Below are 17,765 nucleotides of genomic sequence, written 5' to 3'. Positions count from 1 at the left end.
CGGAAGAATGTAAAGTTCCTGTAATCACGGCTGCACTGATAAAAACCTAACTCTCCAAAGCCAAGAACACAGCATCCATGGGACTTGACAACATCCCAGGCTGCCTTGTACATGAACTACAGAATGAACTGGCACCCTACCTGAGTACCATGTTTAATCATAGCCTCACCTCAGGCTTTGTGCCCATTGAATGGGGCACCGTGACAGTTATCCCACTCCATAAAGGGGGGGCCACAACAGACCCCGGGAACTACCACCCCATTAGCCTGATGAGCCTCATCTGCAAGGCCATGGAATGTATCATCATGGAACTCATAAACAAACACATTGGAGATCTCCAAACTCTGGACCCCACACAGTTTGGGTTTGTAAAAGGCAGATCATGTCTCCTAAACCTGATAGACTTCTTTGAAGTAGTCACCAAAGCCATAGATGAGGTTAAGGTGGTTCACACAGCCTATCTAGATCTTGCCAAGGCATTCGACACCATCCCCCACTCTGGAATTATAGATAAACTCACTAAACTAGGTATAAATCCCGATGTCACAAGATGGGTTGCCAACTGGCTTACTGACAGAACCCACACCGTGAAAGTAGCAGACTCCAAATCAGACTTCAGACCAGTGACAAGTGGAGTACCACAGGGTTCAGTCCTGGGTCCTCTCCTGTTTGGTATCTACTTCTCTGAAGTACAGGCTAACACAGAATGTCTTTGGCTAACTAAATTCACATATGACTGCAAACTAGGAGCCATAATTGAAACTCCTAACGATGTGGACATCCTACAAAAAGGCCTCACTGAGACAGATGCCTGATGTCAAAGCCATGGTGTCAAGCTCAATGCCAAAAAGTGCATTGTCATCCCCTTTGGTAAAAACTCTGTACCCATGAACTACCACATAGGCGGTAGTCTACTTAACACCGAAAGTTTGATAAGAGACCTCTGGACACAGGTGGACAGTAGTCTCTCCTTTGATAATCACATTGCCACAGTGGTCAGGAAATCCTTCTACGTGGCACACCTCATCACAAAAGGTTTCTCATCCAGAAAAAAAGAGGTCATTGTTCCCCACTACTCATCACTCATTAGACCCATTATAGAGTACAACGCCCCTTTTGGTATGTACCTCACAAGACATCTACAACAACTAGAAAGGCTGCAAAAATACCTCACAAAGAGGATTACTGGCCTCAAACAAATGCCTTACGAAGACCGTCTCAAAAAACTCCAACTTTACTCTGTTGCATATCGCCTACTCAGAGGCGATCTCTGCCTAACATACAAAGCTATGTCAATCCCAGAGCTGTTGGACATGCTCCACTTAACGAAATCCCAATCCCTCCGAGCTACACGCTTTAGGGACCTAAACCTTGTCACCACAATAAACAGAACATGCTGGAGGGATAGATTCCTGTCCCAGAGACTTCTCATATTCTGGAACAGACTACCTATCTTTGTCAAACAGAGCTCCTCATTAACACTCTTCAAGAAAAATATTCATGATTGGATGGGTAATAGGAAATTCACCTTGGGGATCACGTCTGTGGTTCTGCTTGACAGGGGCACAGGAAAATAATTTTCTTGGGTGGCGAAAGCCAGGGTACCTTTTTGGCTAGGCTTGTATAGGCACTAGGGCCAATAGTCTAGTACCTACCTATGAACCTATGAACCTATTTGTAGGTTCAGTCTGAGGTTATACAGGACAGATGTAACAGGGCATCTATTAAGAACAATGAATTTTTTTCTTTTCTTTTCTTACGCACAGACAAATGTGGAATACAAAGTGCAAATGGACATTGACATGTGTTTGTATATAATTGTACAAGATTTACATCAGTTACAGGTAGGAGAAGAAAGTAGGAGTTAAGAGCAATGACAGACAACAGACCTTACAAAGTCTCTTGAACCAAAAGGTGCCATCTTTAAACTTAGGATGTTATGGCACTAGGCTGTATTGCGGCGTCCCTCCAGTAGTGTGCTTGCCACGCAGGTACATCATCTGTTCAAACTATCTCACAAAAGTGCTTTCTTGATCTCAACAAGTTTTTTTCCTTATTTTAAACTGTAAATTGTAAGATGCTATGCTTGTGTCATTGCTGGTTCTTATATGTTGTAGCTAGCTCTATGAATGGTTTCTAAAGTATAGGCTATGTCATAGTGAAGCTTGAAATGGCTGCTAGTAGCAACTTTTTTACATTTTGTTATAAATGGTGAGGGTACTTTTTAATGTTTATCTGCACCTAGATTTTGTGAGCCACTGCAAATGCTGGCAAGGTTTTAGGAGATAGTTGCTCATACCTGTTATGCTTTGCTACAAAACTGTTCTCTTTGTTTAAGTTTATATGATTCCTGTGGCAAATGTATGCATTAATATGATGTTTATACTGTTGCTTATCTATGGAATGGAACCTCAGCGGTCAACCAAATTGTAGCTCAACTCTGTATTCAGCTCGTAACGTTGGTTCTATTGTTTTTACCTGCCTTGCTATGTCTGCATAGGCCCCCATATACCTGACTCAAGTTTTGTAGTCAACCTGTACTTTATCTTTTCTTTACCTTTATTAAATCAACTTATCTTATTTCTGTTACAGTCCTCTTAGTAAATAATCTGAGACCTGCCCACAAAGAAACTATTGACTGAAACTTTATCTTTTGAACAAGCAAGCCTTGTGACCATGGAAATACAACCTATAAGTAAATGCAAAGTATGCTCTACAGTCATTTCATTGTCTGAATATAAAGTAAAGTTTTTCATGTTAGAAAATAAAAATATAAACACAACTGAAAAATAATTAAACTATGGGCATGCACACTTCTGGGTCCACTACCTGCCCCCTTAGTTAAGACCTCTGTAAAGGAGTAAATTAACTGATTATTTTTTTTTAATTTGGCCTTTTATTACAAGCAATATAAATATCTGGCTTAATCTCTCTTCTACCTGCTACCCTTTCACATAGTTGTTTTATTCTCTTGGGGAAAGTTTGCTTAAAGGGTCTTATTGTACTGACCTGGGAAACTGAAGTAACTGATTGTATTCTGAACATGTGGCCAAGTCCACATCATGGTTCAAACTGCTCCGTTCGCCCTTGAGTCCGCTCCCCTACCCTACCCCCAATTTCCATCCACCCTCACTATCCCTAAATTTATACTCTATACACCTTGACTAAACCCCACCTCCAACCACTAAGCCACCAATTCACACTCAAATCCAACTACCCAACCACTCCCCTCACCTGGTGACCTTCCACTATCACTCCCCCAACAAACTATGTCACACTCTTTTACCCTCTCTTCCTCCCACATCTACACTCTCACTAATATTTGCAATTTAGAGAGTTCTAACTCATTTCTCCTCCATCCCTGTTCTCCCAAAAAAATCCTACTAATAATTATCTTACCCATCTAACCATCAACCCTCTCTATACACCTCCTCCACTCTGATAGTCGCAACCTTCCGTATTATGCTTCTCATTTACTTAACTACCCCATTAATTGTTCTTCTCTCCTTCTTAACCACATATCATACTAACCTATCATACTTAAAACTATCACCCACACTTACTCATACTCTAAACAATAATGACACAACCTATTCATTTTCTGTTTCTCCCACGTTATATGACGTCTCTTACGCACATTTACTTAAAGTCAGAATATTATCCTACATCTCACTCCTCTGAAAACACAAGCTAAAATACCACATCTACTGCCCTTATCATCCTAAAATTACCATACATGCTAAAACTTCTCACTGGAGATTCACCTCTCCACCCAGCCCCAATTACCCTTCACCTCTATCTGCCCCCCCTTACTCCTTTCTCTCCCTTCTCCTCTTCTATCTAAATCCCCATATCTCAAATAATGAAATACTACCTCTCGGACACAACATCTACCATCTGGATAGAATCCCTAAAAAAGGAGGAGGTATTGCTATACTCTATTCTGAACAACTTAACTTTTTCCCCTTATCTACTCCACTCCCAAACTTTCACCCTGCTGAATTGGTAACATTTAATTGTCATTTAAATACCCTTAAAAAAATTGCTGTTGCTTCTATTTATATCCCACCAGGTAAAAACATCCCCATCCTTGAACACATCTGAGCATGGATTTCATACAACATACACTATGAAACATTCATCCTCATCAATGTAAATATAGACTGGAAAACACTAAGTACAGACTCACCAAACCTTAGCATTAACATTCACAGCTTCTCTCAACTAATCACAACCCCAACACACAAGAACAAATACTCTAATACCAGCTCTATGCCTGACTGGATCCTCACAACTCATCCAAACCTCTATCACAACCTCTATACCCTGCCTGATACGATAACTGACCACCTTCCCACCCACATCCATAGGCACTCTCTCCAACTGTACAGGTCTCATCTATACAAAGACTGCTGCAAACTTTCTTTTTCTAACTTTGTTATATTTAATAACAGACTCTCATCCATGAACTGGTCCTGCCTCCTTCAACTTCCCCTTAATGATGCAGTAATAAAATTCAAACACATCTTTCTAGATATTCTTAACTACCTAGCAGCCCTAAGGAAAATCAAGATAAAATCAAACGTTGCCCCCTGACTTTCACATGACACTCGCTCTCTAATGCATAAAGGAGATAGTGCTTGGAAATCCTGGATAGAAAGCAAATCCCCCACATACCTTCAGAACTACAAAGAACTCAGAAACTGCAATAAAATACAAATTAAAAATGATAAGAAAAACTTCTACCATAAGGACCAAACTAACCACCATGCCAGTCCCCAAAAAGTCTGGAATGTCATCAATAAGATTCTTCACCCAGGAAGTCCCATAAGACCAAACCCGTTCACAAACAATTCTGCACAAGAAACTGCCACTTCATTGACTCCATTCGCAAACTTACCCATGTAGACCCTAACACCTACCCCCTACCCCTCCCCTTCCACTACTGACAAAACGCCTTTTTCACTTAAGCCAGTTCCCACTGCCTACATAAAATCACTCCTCCATAAACTAAAACCTTGTTTCCTTCAACTGATAATTTACCCCCTCTCTTTCTAAAGCTCGCTGCAGACTCAATAGCTTATCCAATGTCTATTCTAATAAACAGATCAATCCAAAAATCCATAATCCCTGACATCTGGAAATCATTTTATACTATACCTTTACACAAAGGAAGAAACTCCACTGACCTTTCCAATTTCAGGCCCATAACCATTCTGTCTCCACCCTCAAAAAGCCTCAAAAAATGTATACACACTCAGCTTCTAAAGTTTCTAATTCAAGAAAACCTTCTCACAGCTACCCAACACAGTGTTCAGCCCAACCACAGTACTGCTACTGCCCTTCGGTCTTTCATACACACTGTAGCTGAACTTTGAGACAACAACAAACTCGTCTTTTGTCTGTTCCTAGACCTCTCAAAAGCCTTAAACACAGTCTCACACTCTAAGCTTCTAACACAATTAGCAGACCTCAGCCTCTCAGCTTCTACTCTTGTATGGTTAACCAGCTACCTTACCGACAGGCTGCAGTCTGTCAGCTGGCACACCTCCTGCTCCCCTTTACAGGTGTCCCCCAGGGCTCTTTTCTTGGGCCTCTACTATTCAACATATTTACTAACAACCTTCACACATTCTGCCGCCACTCCTCTTATCCGATATGCTGAAGACTCTACACTTATCTCCTTTGCCGACAATCTCACTCAACTTCAGACACTTACCCAAAACTCATTCCTGTCTGTTGAAAGATGGCTTACAGAAAACTAGTTCATTTTACATCACAAGAAAAAAACAAAAAAACTTCTTTTCCTTCCAAAATCACTTTCTCATCACAAATCCACCCTTACCATTTCATCAATAACACAATCATTAAAGTAGAAACCCACACAAAGCTCTTCGGTGCCATAATAGACAATCAATTAAAATTCAACCTTCACGTTCAACAATATATAAAAAAAATGCACCAAAATTGGGTCTGCTCTACAGGAACAAATAATTTATTACTACTGACTCCTAACTTTCTCTGCCACAGGCATACCTCCTACCCAGCCTACTTTATACCTCACCAGTCCTAACAAACTTATAATCTACTTTAAATACCAAGCTTGAACAAACGTATAACAAAATAGTAAGATTTGCCACAAACCAGCACTGCACTTCTCACCAGTGCCTTTCACGCACTGCACTTCTCACCAGTGCCTTTCACGCACTGCACTTCTCACCAGTGCCTTTCACGCACTTGACTTCTCACCACTGCCTTTCATGCACTGCACTTCTCACCAGTGCCTTTCATGTACTGCACTTCTCACCAGTGCCTTTCACGCACTGCACTTCTCACCAGTGCCTTTCACGCACTGCACTTCTCACCACTGCCTTTCACGCACTTGACTTCTCACCACTGCCTTTCACGCACTGCACTTCTCACCAGTGCCTTTCACGCACTGCACTTCTCACCACTGCCTTTCACGCACTGCACTTCTCACCAGTGCCTTTCACGCACTGCACTTCTTACCAGTGCCTTTCACATACTGCACTTCTCACCAGTGCCTTTCACGCACTGCACTTCTCACCACTGCCTTTCACGCACTGCACTTCTCACCAGTGCCTTTCACGCACTGCACTTCTCACCACTGCCTTTCACGCACTGCACTTCTCACCAGTGCCTTTCACGCACTTGACTTCTCACCACTGCCTTTCACGCACTGCACTTCTCACCAGTGCCTTTCACGCACTGCACTTCTCACCACTGCCTTTCACGCACTGCACTTCTCACCAGTGCCTTTCACGCACTGCACTTCTCACCACTGCCTTTCACTAAAGATCCTACAGTGGCTAGAATTACCACAACAACTACTCTCAACTGCACATAACACACTCCATCCTCAACAAACTCACTGCCTGTCCCTCCCTCTCTTCTCTAGTGTCTTACTACACCCCCAAAGTGTACAGTCCATAGCTCTGACCAAGATCTCCTGGATATTTACAAGCCCAATAAAACCATCAGCAAATTACTATACAAATACTCAGTATCCCAAGCCTGGAACAAACTCCCTTTAAATGTAAGGAGCATTACCCACACAAATAACTTCAAAATGTACTTAAAAACACCCTAGCATACTCTTGTATCTGCTCCTGCCAGGGCCCTACATACCCCCCCCCCTTTTCTACTTTTAATTCAATATTTTCTTTTTGCAGCTCTAGCTCCCATGACTGTTCAACTATTGTGTATCTATGCCTCACTCAAATATGTGATATATCAATCTGTATTGCAATTGATGTTTCAATGTATACTACAATCAATGTATAAAATTACGGTTTCAGTTTTTGTCAATGTATTTCTAAGCTACATTTCAGCATATGTCTTATTTTTTTAATTGTACTCTTAATAATTGCTTGTATTTTACTAGAGCTTTTCTGCTTGGGGCTCCACTGAAAATGGGCTCAGGCTCAGTTGGACCAACCCGGTTAACAAATGTCAAATAAATAAATAAATAAACAAACAAACTTAGTCAAGAAAGGGAAGGAAGAGACAAAGGACAGGATAAGAGGCAGAAGGAAGGTAGGGAGGAAAGAATTAAATGTTTATGTCCTGTGCAGAATATCCATTGAGTAAAATTTGGCAAAGACAATAGGTAGGAATGAATATGGAAATACAGTAATACATATTAAGTGAGCCAGCTGTGGGGGAAGCATTTGCACTGGCTTTTATAATATGTATGTTTTGAATGTAAGTTTTGATTTAGGAGATGAATTTCAGGCTGGAAAGGGAGGGACTCATGTATTTATGGGGTCAGGATGAAGAAAAACTGGTCAGTGCAGTCTAATTCATTATGCAGCACCTGCAAGGGGGAGAGTGGAGTGGGGGTGTGGTCAGTGCAGTCTAATTCATTATGCAGCATCTGCAAGGGGGAGAGTGGAGTGGGGGTGTGGTCAGTGCAGTCTAATTCATTATGCAGCATCTACAAGGGGGAGAGTGGAGTGGGGGTGTGGTCAGTGCAGTCTAATTTATTATGCAGCATCTGCAAGGGGGAGAGTGGAGTGGGGGTGTGGTCAGTGCAGTCTAATTCATTATGCAGCATCTGCAAGGGGGAGAGTGGAGTGGGGGTGTGGTCAGTGCAGTCTAATTCATTATGCAGCATCTGCAAGGGGGAGAGTGGAATGGGGGTGTGGTCAGTGCAGTCTAATTTATTATGCAGCATCTGCAAGGGGGAGAGTGGAGTGGGGGTGTGGTCTAACACTGTAAGTGGGAATATGTCTCGTACTTTTGATGACAAAGAAAGGACATGGGTTCAGACTGATTTAGGGATAATTGAGGACAACAGTGGGGTAACTCTGTTCTAGAGGGAGACATTTTACTTTAGTTATGATACAACAATGATGATCAATTTGAGGAGACAGATCAAAGAACGTGCAGATGAGATGATGATTGATTGGAGAGAAGTTTGTTTTTTTAGGCTGCAATGGAAATGCATGCTTGAATTGTGGAAGAAATATACCTTTCCCAATAGCTGTTCTGCTTTCTGTGGAGAGAAAGTAAGACATTTTTATGGACTCATTAAAGATGTCCGGTAATTTTAGTTTTGTCATATGGATATGGTGTTCAAAGTTATGTTTCTGATTAAGCCATAGTGAGGGATTCGGTTCTGTGGTTTAATTATTTTTTCAAATTTGCCAGGTTTGGGAGATTTTGGTTAGTTTCTTGTGTATACCTAAAATCATGGATTTAGATTTTTTTTTTTTTGTTATTTAGGATTAGTTTACATTCTATAAACCACCAAGACTACTGAGTTCATGATTATTGTTTCCACTGGAGTAAGAGGAGTTGGTTATATAGATTACCATAGCCTCCAGAAGGGCCTCACAGAAACGGATAACTGGTGCCAGAGCCATGGCCTGAAGTTAAACGCCAAAAATGCATAGTCATACCCCGGGGAAAAACAAGGTTACCCCTAGCTAGCTACCATGACAAATCCACAGGGATCTGGGGACCCAAGTTGACAGTAGTCTTTCGCTGACACTCATGTTGCTCTATATCGCCCACCTGATCATGAAGGATTCACATCTAGATCAAGGGAGGTCATCGTCCCCTGTACTCAAACCCAGATTTGATGAATATGCTTCACCTCAAAAATCTATCCCCTCAGAACCACAAGGGCGGAGGAGACTTAAACCTTGACGGGTTATTATAAATAGAACGTGCTGGAGAGAGATTCATCCACAGAGAGACTCCTATGTTGTGGAACAAAATCCCGTACATGGAGAGGCGAGCACCTCGTGGCCTTGTTCAAGAGAGGAATCTTGATGAGATGGGGAGATATATATACCCCAGGGATGGGATTACTTCAACTAGTGACAGAAAAACAGAGGCACAGAAAAATGATAGGCATAGTTTTCAAGAGCTAAAGGGGTGGCACAAAGCTACATAACTAAGGGCCCTGAACCTATCAGCATATCTTAGTATCTGAATATTTGGAAGAGCATCTGTCTGATTATGGATGGAAAGAAAGAAGAAGAATAGGGGAGAGGGGGAACAGAACCTTGTGAGAGACCTTCAGAGAAGATGACCAAGGATGATACTATGGAACCTATTTCTACTTTAAAGTGCCTATTGCTAAGATAGTCTTTAAATGAGTCAAAGGTGTGAGGGCTAATTCCTGCAGTGTATAGGATGCTATGAAGAAGGCAGTGGTCTACTAACTCAAAGCCCTATACCGGGGCAATAATGAGTCCTTTGTTAAAGTTTTGGAGAAGGCACTAGTAAGATTAAATTAATTGTTAATGTGTTCCTGCCTGACCAGAACTTATGCTGATGTGGTAAAAATATTTGGTAAGTTTGGATATAGTGAGGTAGTTAACTGAAGGTAATTTCTTAAACATTGTGCCTAGTGTAGGCAGAATAGAGGGGTCTATATTAGATTTTTGAAATATAAATCCAGCAAACACTTCTTTATCAACCAATTTTAATCGAAACCTCAAGTCCTCAACGATCGTTCCATCAAACTTTTTCCCCACAGTAAGTGAGCCATCATCGATAATTTGTCCTTTTCCCCACTGTAGTGTGATCTCGGAGTTGGTATATTTAGTTAGGGTGTGGGAGCACAGCCCCCCACCAGGGTGGGTTTTAAATTTTTGTGTTTTTGATGCAATTGTTATGTTGGCCCACTGGTTACTTACTGTGGGAAACATTTTGTTGGAACAATCGTTAGAGGATGTGAGGTTCCGCTTAAAACAGGCTGATGAAGATGTGTTCACTGGATTTAGGTTTTGATAATGTGATATAGACCTGAATAGAGATAGGGGCGATGTCAATAGTATGGGGAAAGTAAGGGGTGCTTGGGATGGATCTGACAACAGCAGGATACCATTCCTTGGACATTGTGTTTTTGGTGCTGTAGAGATTATGTAATGTCTGTGTTACTTTTATCTTTTCAATAAGAATATCAGTGTATAGGACAGCACAGTGGTGCAGTGGTTGTGTTGTTGCCTCACAGCAAGATGTTCTCTGGTTTGATTCTCAGATGGGGGTACCTTCTGTATGGCATCTGCATGTCCTCACTGTGTTTGTGTGGGTTTCCTCTGGGTACTCTGGTTTCCTCCCATGTTACAAAGACATGTGTCTGGAACATTTCTCCCTGGGCCATCACTGAAAATTGGCTTCTTTACAAGTTGGACTTTCTTGATAAACAAATAAAATAAAATAGTTACTCGAAAAACAATGTAATGTTTGCACCTATGGATTACTCTGTATACTTTCTAATAACTCTACTTGTAAATATTTAAAGTAAACCTTACCTTCTGGACAATCATCTATTATCCCCTACACAGCATGGATTTAAACCTGGACACAGCACTACCATGGCCCTTCTTTCCTTTCTTGATATCATTAACCATGGTCGTGACTCAGGTAATATTGTATCTTCCCTTTTCCTAGACTTATCCAAAGCTTTTGATACGATCTCTTATCATTTACTTCTTTCTCATCTTTCTTTACTAAACCTGTCTCCCTCTTCTATCACTTGGTTTTTGAGCTATCTTTCAAAGAGATATCAAACTGTCAATTGGAATAATTCCATCTCTTCTTTCCTTCTTACTCCAACAGGAGTACCCCAAGGCTCTATTCTGGGTCCCTTAGTATTTAATATATTTATCAATAATTTTCAGCACTGTATACCAAAAGCTAAACTTGTCCAATATGCTGATGACGCAACTATCATTTGTTCTTCCAGATCCCTCACAAATCTCATGCAATTAACTCAAAATGCCTTTACTAGTACTGAGTCTTGGTTGTTAAACAATCACCTATCTCTCAATCCATCCAAAACTAAGATCATGATTTTCAGTCTATCAAGACACACTAAAATTGACAAGAACTCCTTCTTGATAGTCAGCTAAAATAAGATCCCCATCAAAATAGCTCCTCTTACTGAGCTACTTGGTGTTATAATTGATGAACACTTAAAGTCTGACGTTAATCTGCAAACTAATATCAAGAAAACCTATCAAAACTTGGAATGTTGTATTGGCATAATCAGTTTCTCACTCCTTCAGCTAAATATACCCCTGCTGTTACTTACCTACACCCCTCTCTTATGTATGGAGCTCCTCTCCTTGCTAAACTTCAATCCTCTCTAAAGGGAAAACTTGCATCCTGCTACAATAAAATCGATAAGTTTGCTACTGGTTCCAAATCCTCATCTCACCACTGTGATTCCCTTCACTCCCTAAATGGGCTAGAACTTCCTAACTATCTCTTTTATATTCAACTTTGCACCATGCACAAACTCTTCTTTAATCCTTCTAACTGTCCTTCCCTCTCTTCTGTCTTCATCCTTCATCTTCCTGGAAGATCACTCAGATCTAAAAAGCAAAATCTCCTTGAAGTTTATAAACCCAAACGTAGTCCAGGGCAATTGTTATTGTCATTTTCTCTAACATGCAAATGGAACTCTCTTCCACCACATATGCGAACTATTCAGAATCGCTACATTTTTAAGACTTTACTTCATTCCTACCTCTCATCTAACTGGGAATGCTTCTGCTCTCATTCTGTCTAACTTTTATCTATTTTTTCTGTTTTCTGTTAGTCTGCAGAAGACCATCGTATTCCATGTAATCCTAGCATATTTTGTTATGGCATTTGCCACATAATGATTTATTAATATTTCTTTGTCAATTCTATGTGTTTTCATCTCACTACTTTTGTATTGTTATTTAATATTGTAATATTGTATGTGGAGCTTTTCTCCATGGGCCTCCATTGAAAAAGGGTTCCTTTTGGCTCAATGGACTTTCCCAGTCAACAAACTATAAATAAATAAAAACTGTTTTTCTGTATATGGAGCTTTTCTCCCTGGGCCTCCACTGAAAATGGGCTACAAGACCAATCAGACCTCCCTAGGAAGCAAATGTCAAATAAATAAATAAATAAAAATAGAACAGGAAAAGGATATGATCTTTACATAGCAGGATGAATCAGTGCAGTACGCCACCTGCTTCACTGTGACGTCAGCTTTTGTTTTGTACTTGTTTCAGTATATCTTTATACTTTATTATTTTGAAGAAGAGTGGGATTTTGGAGGAGATTTTACATTGATATGGATGTTGGATTGTGACTATGGTGGGCTGAGGGGAGAGTGTAAAATTCTTTGAGGAATTCATGTATTAAGGGTAGTGGAAGAAGAAGAAACTGACTCTAGGGGATTTCAGGGAGACTAGATCTGATTATATTGTTCACAACCTTCCAGAATACTTATTTTTTTTTAGTTCTTTATGTTGGAGGCTTTGGACATTTTCAGAATATTGTCTTTATATTTCCTTGTGTTTTTTTGCCAAATTTCTAAAATCAGTGAACTTTGGGGGTGAGTGAGAGGGGGAAGGGCATGCTTTTCGCTGCTTCCAGGCTTGTTCTCTGAGCATGAATATGGATGTCAGTTCATTGGTTTTCCAGAGGTGTTTGAATGACTTTACATAGTGTAGAGATTTGTGGGAAGTGTTTGTTTTGAAAGTAAATCACTATTTGTAAATGAAAAAGCGACAATGGTAGGGTCTTGTAATAACAGAATAGGGTCTCAGTGTCTACGAGGTATATTTTGGGAACACATCATTACAGTGAAACGCCTTTGTTGTTTAAATTGTCAGATATTAGAGAAGGGTATTATTGGATATTTATCTTCATGTATCATTGAAAGGCCCTCCTGAAAACACATTGCTGGATGTCACTGAAGGGTCGTCCTGGAAAACATCACTATATGTCATTGAAACAGCCTTTTTGAATACATATCATCAGACCTTAGTGAAGTGCCATCTGATGCAGAATATTATTGGAGAATGAAAGATATTCCCCTGGTACGCATAGCCATATCTCAGTGAAGGGTGTTTCTGGTTCACAGTGTGACATGCCAGTCAAGGACCATTCTGGAAAAACATCATTACATACCTTTGAAGGTATTCACTGTTGTTACTATATCTACAAAGGCCCTTACTGAATATAGAATGTCACATGCAGGTGAAGTGGTAACATTACTGAATTATTTTTTAACTTATCCCGTATCCTAGACAATCCCCCCCCCCCCCACACACACAAAATATGGCATGTGCTATGGCTTTGTAATAAAATAGCAAAGCAACAAGGAAGTCTGCAGCATAAAAGAGAATCATCTTAAAAATTCTTAAACTGATAACATGCCGTTTTATATTCTGTAAATTCCAAGCAGCAACTTTATTTTTTTTTATTTATTTTTGTCATGCAGAGATTAGCTGAAAGGTTTGCTACCAGATGGAACTAATACTTCTTTTTACTGAAACTGAGATATACTTGCTTTTTAGTTCAGTTGCTCATCAGTTTGGGACATTTTTTTCAACGTGTCTTCTTTAGCAGGTAGTCTGACAGACTTAGATCATACCTCTGCAAATCAAGCGCTGGGGGCTAATCAGGGCTACCTGTGATGTTATGAACTGTGACAGCATGACAGTTTAAATTATCAGGAAACCCTTTTAAACAATGTAACTGCCTGGATCTGTGGGTGATGTGGGTATTTTACACTTGCTTAATGATAGAAGAAGACAATAAGCATTTATGGACACTCTGAATTGGCCCTAGGTGTGAGTGTGTGCGTGTTTGTGTGTGCCTTCTGTGGAAGGTTGGGTGCTGGGCTGGCAACTCAACACCGTAAAACTCCACTGCCAATCATGAGCGGACATGTGATCCGCTGTGGTGACCCTAACCGGGAAAAGCCGAAAGAAGAAGAAGAAGTCTGTTCTTTAAATGCATTCAGTATTCTACCTCCCCTCCACCCTTAACCTCCTCCTCACCCATTCTCTACCTTCTTCCTCATTCTTTCTCCACCTTCCCCTTCCCCTCTTGAATGCCCAGGTGAATCCTTCCTCCACCACCTGTACTGATAGCACATTTCTTGATCTACCACCTTCTCTGTGAAGATATTGGTACAGGGATAGCTAGTCCCCACAATGAGCTGCTGTGTCTCTTCCTTCCCCGTCTGTTTCTATTCAGGGTTACACCTTCCTAACATGATCATGGATGCTCGTAGCATATCTGCTCTCTTTCTCTGTCTTATTTTCTATGGTAAGAAGAGCTTTGGTTTCTCTAGTTTCTGGTCATACCCTTTCTGTTCCATTTCATGCATACTTCTGCTGACTATTTCTCTGGACACTGGTAAAATGATTACCGCACTCACTCAGAATGCAGAGTGAGGGGTGGGAATTCACACCCATCTCTGCAGAATGAAGCCAACTGCCTTACCTTGCAGTGATACAGAATAGCTAAAACACGCATTTCTTTGAGGGAGTCTTTCCATAAAATTCACTTCTATGTCCATTACACATTGTATCTGCTCAGCTTGACCTCCCAATAAATAAAGATAAACAAACGAGTAACAACATTACACCAGCCCTGTGACATTTGTTTATATGTATATTTTTAATAAAGTAGTTTATTCCCTGATTTAAATTACGAACAGGGTTTTATGCAGCTAAATGAAAAACACTGAAATTGTACACCAGCACACAGTGTGCTGGAATCCATTGAGAATAACACAAAGCAAGCTTTCAGTGCCGTGTCTGTTACATTACTACTGTTTGCAAAATATAGACAATTATTTGACCCAAGATGAAAAGAACAGGTGAGCTATTCAGATGTAAAGGTCATTTTAATATCTGAGAACTAGGGATTTCTGATGTCAGAATGATGTTACAGCCATCAGATATGACTGCATGTCTCCTTTAAAAAAAACAAAGAAAAAAAGACTTTAACAATAGTTTGCTAAAGAGACCCTGATATCTGTTGCATTAAATGAAAGATGTTAGTCATGTATTTTTTGTATACTATGTTATTTTAATAAATTTTTACTTGTGTCCTACATATATGAAATCAGAATGTACAATTGGGGGCTCCGTATATTGACAATAAGAAATGCGATTAATAAAAAAAAAAATCCCCTAATATCTTCACCAGCATCTTACTTTACTGTGTCGACCAGAACGCTTTGTTCTAAAGGTATGCATTAAACTATTTAAAAATGTATAAGCTTTCAGATTTATTTAAGAGGAAATTCTCAAGGTGGTGCTCAGCTTGGAAACTTCTCTGTACAAGACTTTTAGATTCCTCATAAACATAGTTTTCCTTGATAACAATATTATATGTCCTTTTGGGGTTGAATCCCTTCACAGACTGGTATCTGTCTATTCTTGGACAGCACTAATAATATGAAATATATTGCTAGCCCTGGTTTCAGAATGGGCACTTTTCTCCATAATGTTATCTACTTTTATCTTCTTTGGAAAATGTATCTGTCTAAGCTCTGTTCCCCGTTGTTGTTTATTTGGAAAATATTGCTCTGTGTGTAACCTGTTATTTTGCTGTTGTTATTTTTGTCAATAAAAAATTACAAAAAAGAACACCGAGAATGTAAACTGATGAGCTGGCTTGCAACAGAAATAAGAAGCAGGTATAAACTGACAGCACTGGGAAATGAAGTGGGTTTAATACATAAATCTTTTATTGGGAGTCCTGCTGCAGGAGAAATCACCAGGTGTATATTTATTTATTTATTTATTTATTTAACATTTGTTAACTGGTGGGTTGGTCTGAGGACACTTTTCAGTCATGACTTGGGTCATTAAGGCAGAAACAAAATACAAACAATAAAAATACAGATTACAGTCAGATACAAATACATTGAGGTAGAAATGAAATTAAAGAATTAAGTACTACAAGTATGTGTAAAATCAATAAATATTTGTAAACATAGGTCCAATTATATGCATACATGCATGACCTTTTCTAAGTAAAATAACATTTCCAAACATAGATCCAGGTACATGCATACAGGCATGAAATTTTCTAAGTAAAATAACATTTTCATGACAATGACACAAATGCATTAATGTGTGATTTCTGTAGTCCAAAGAGGGAGAGATGTTTCTACAGTAATGAGAGAAACAGGTATTTGGTTATTAATTTAAGGTGAACAAAGAAAGTATATTTACTAGTATCTTTAAAGCAAGTAAGTTTTGAAAGAAATAAATTTGACTACTTAATGTTTTCTGGGAGAGAATTGTAGCAAGCAGGTGCTAGTTTGAAGAAGGATCTTTTGCAAGTCACAAATAAACAGGCACTTAAAGAAAAAGAGAGAGAGAATCCGAATTTCTTGTGGACTAAGTGGAGTTAAGAAGGGGAAGACAGTAACTTTAGTTAAGAAATTTATTGGTGAATATATTAAAAAGGAGTGTAGCTCTACCTCCTACTTGTAGCCATTTTTCTTTGTTAAGAGTAAGGCTATGGTGTGTTCGTATCTGCTGAAGAGGTATATACATCAGATTTTCAACAATTTGGAGACGAATGGTATTGTGTGATGAGCCCAGGGCTATTATTCTTGGTTGAATAGTAGGCCTAAATATCTTTGCACATTGACACAGAGGAGAGGGAAGCCAGCAGGATCAGTAATGGTGAGATATTGCACAGCCTAGAATGTTTGGTCATGTGTTAAATAAAAGATTAAAGAATTTTTTTTGTGAGTATTAATTATAATGCTACTTTTGCCAATTCTAAATATTTATTTAATTATTTATTTACTGGTATTTGTTTATCAGGAAAATCCATCTGGATATGTGCCCATTTTTAGTGGAGGTCTGGATAGAAAAGTTCCAAAGTATTACAAAAATATTTTAAGAAAAATAATTTTACAATCTCCAAAAATAATATAATATAAAATCTACAGTTTAAACAAATATACCAAGTTAGACATAACTTGAAACTATTGGTTAAAAATAGATACAACTTATATGACAATGATTTAATATTTAGATAAAGTTTAGCCAATTTAAAGAAATTAAAAGTAAGTTAGAGAGTTGGGGAGAGAAACTGATTGAACTAAGGAAGTTAGTGAAGAAGGGGGACTTAGGAGTTATAAGGTATAAATAAGTACTTGTTCATATTTACGTATATAGTTTATCCTGGGGTTGAGCAACAACAGAGCCAGATTTTGGCCACTGAGTCTTTCAGAATTGTTTTAAAGGACGGGATGGAGGATATTGACCTGATGGATCTAGGTAATGACTTCCAGGCCTTAGCAATATGGTATGAGTACAAAGCTTGCCGAGCAGATTTGATAAGTTTGTGGACAGAGAGGAGTTTTTGGACATTAAATGGCATTTACTGCTGGACAAGTAGATGGATATGATTCTGCACAGTTATGTTTCCGCTCAGTGGTAGCATAAAGTAAATCAGCCCACTAGGGCCCTCACAGGCCT

This window comes from Protopterus annectens, chromosome 10.part0, assembly GCF_019279795.1.
Source record: "Protopterus annectens isolate FY-2018-M chromosome 10.part0, PAN1.0, whole genome shotgun sequence".
Taxonomy (NCBI): domain Eukaryota; kingdom Metazoa; phylum Chordata; order Ceratodontiformes; family Protopteridae; genus Protopterus; species Protopterus annectens.
This window is presented reverse-complemented; position numbering follows the sequence as displayed.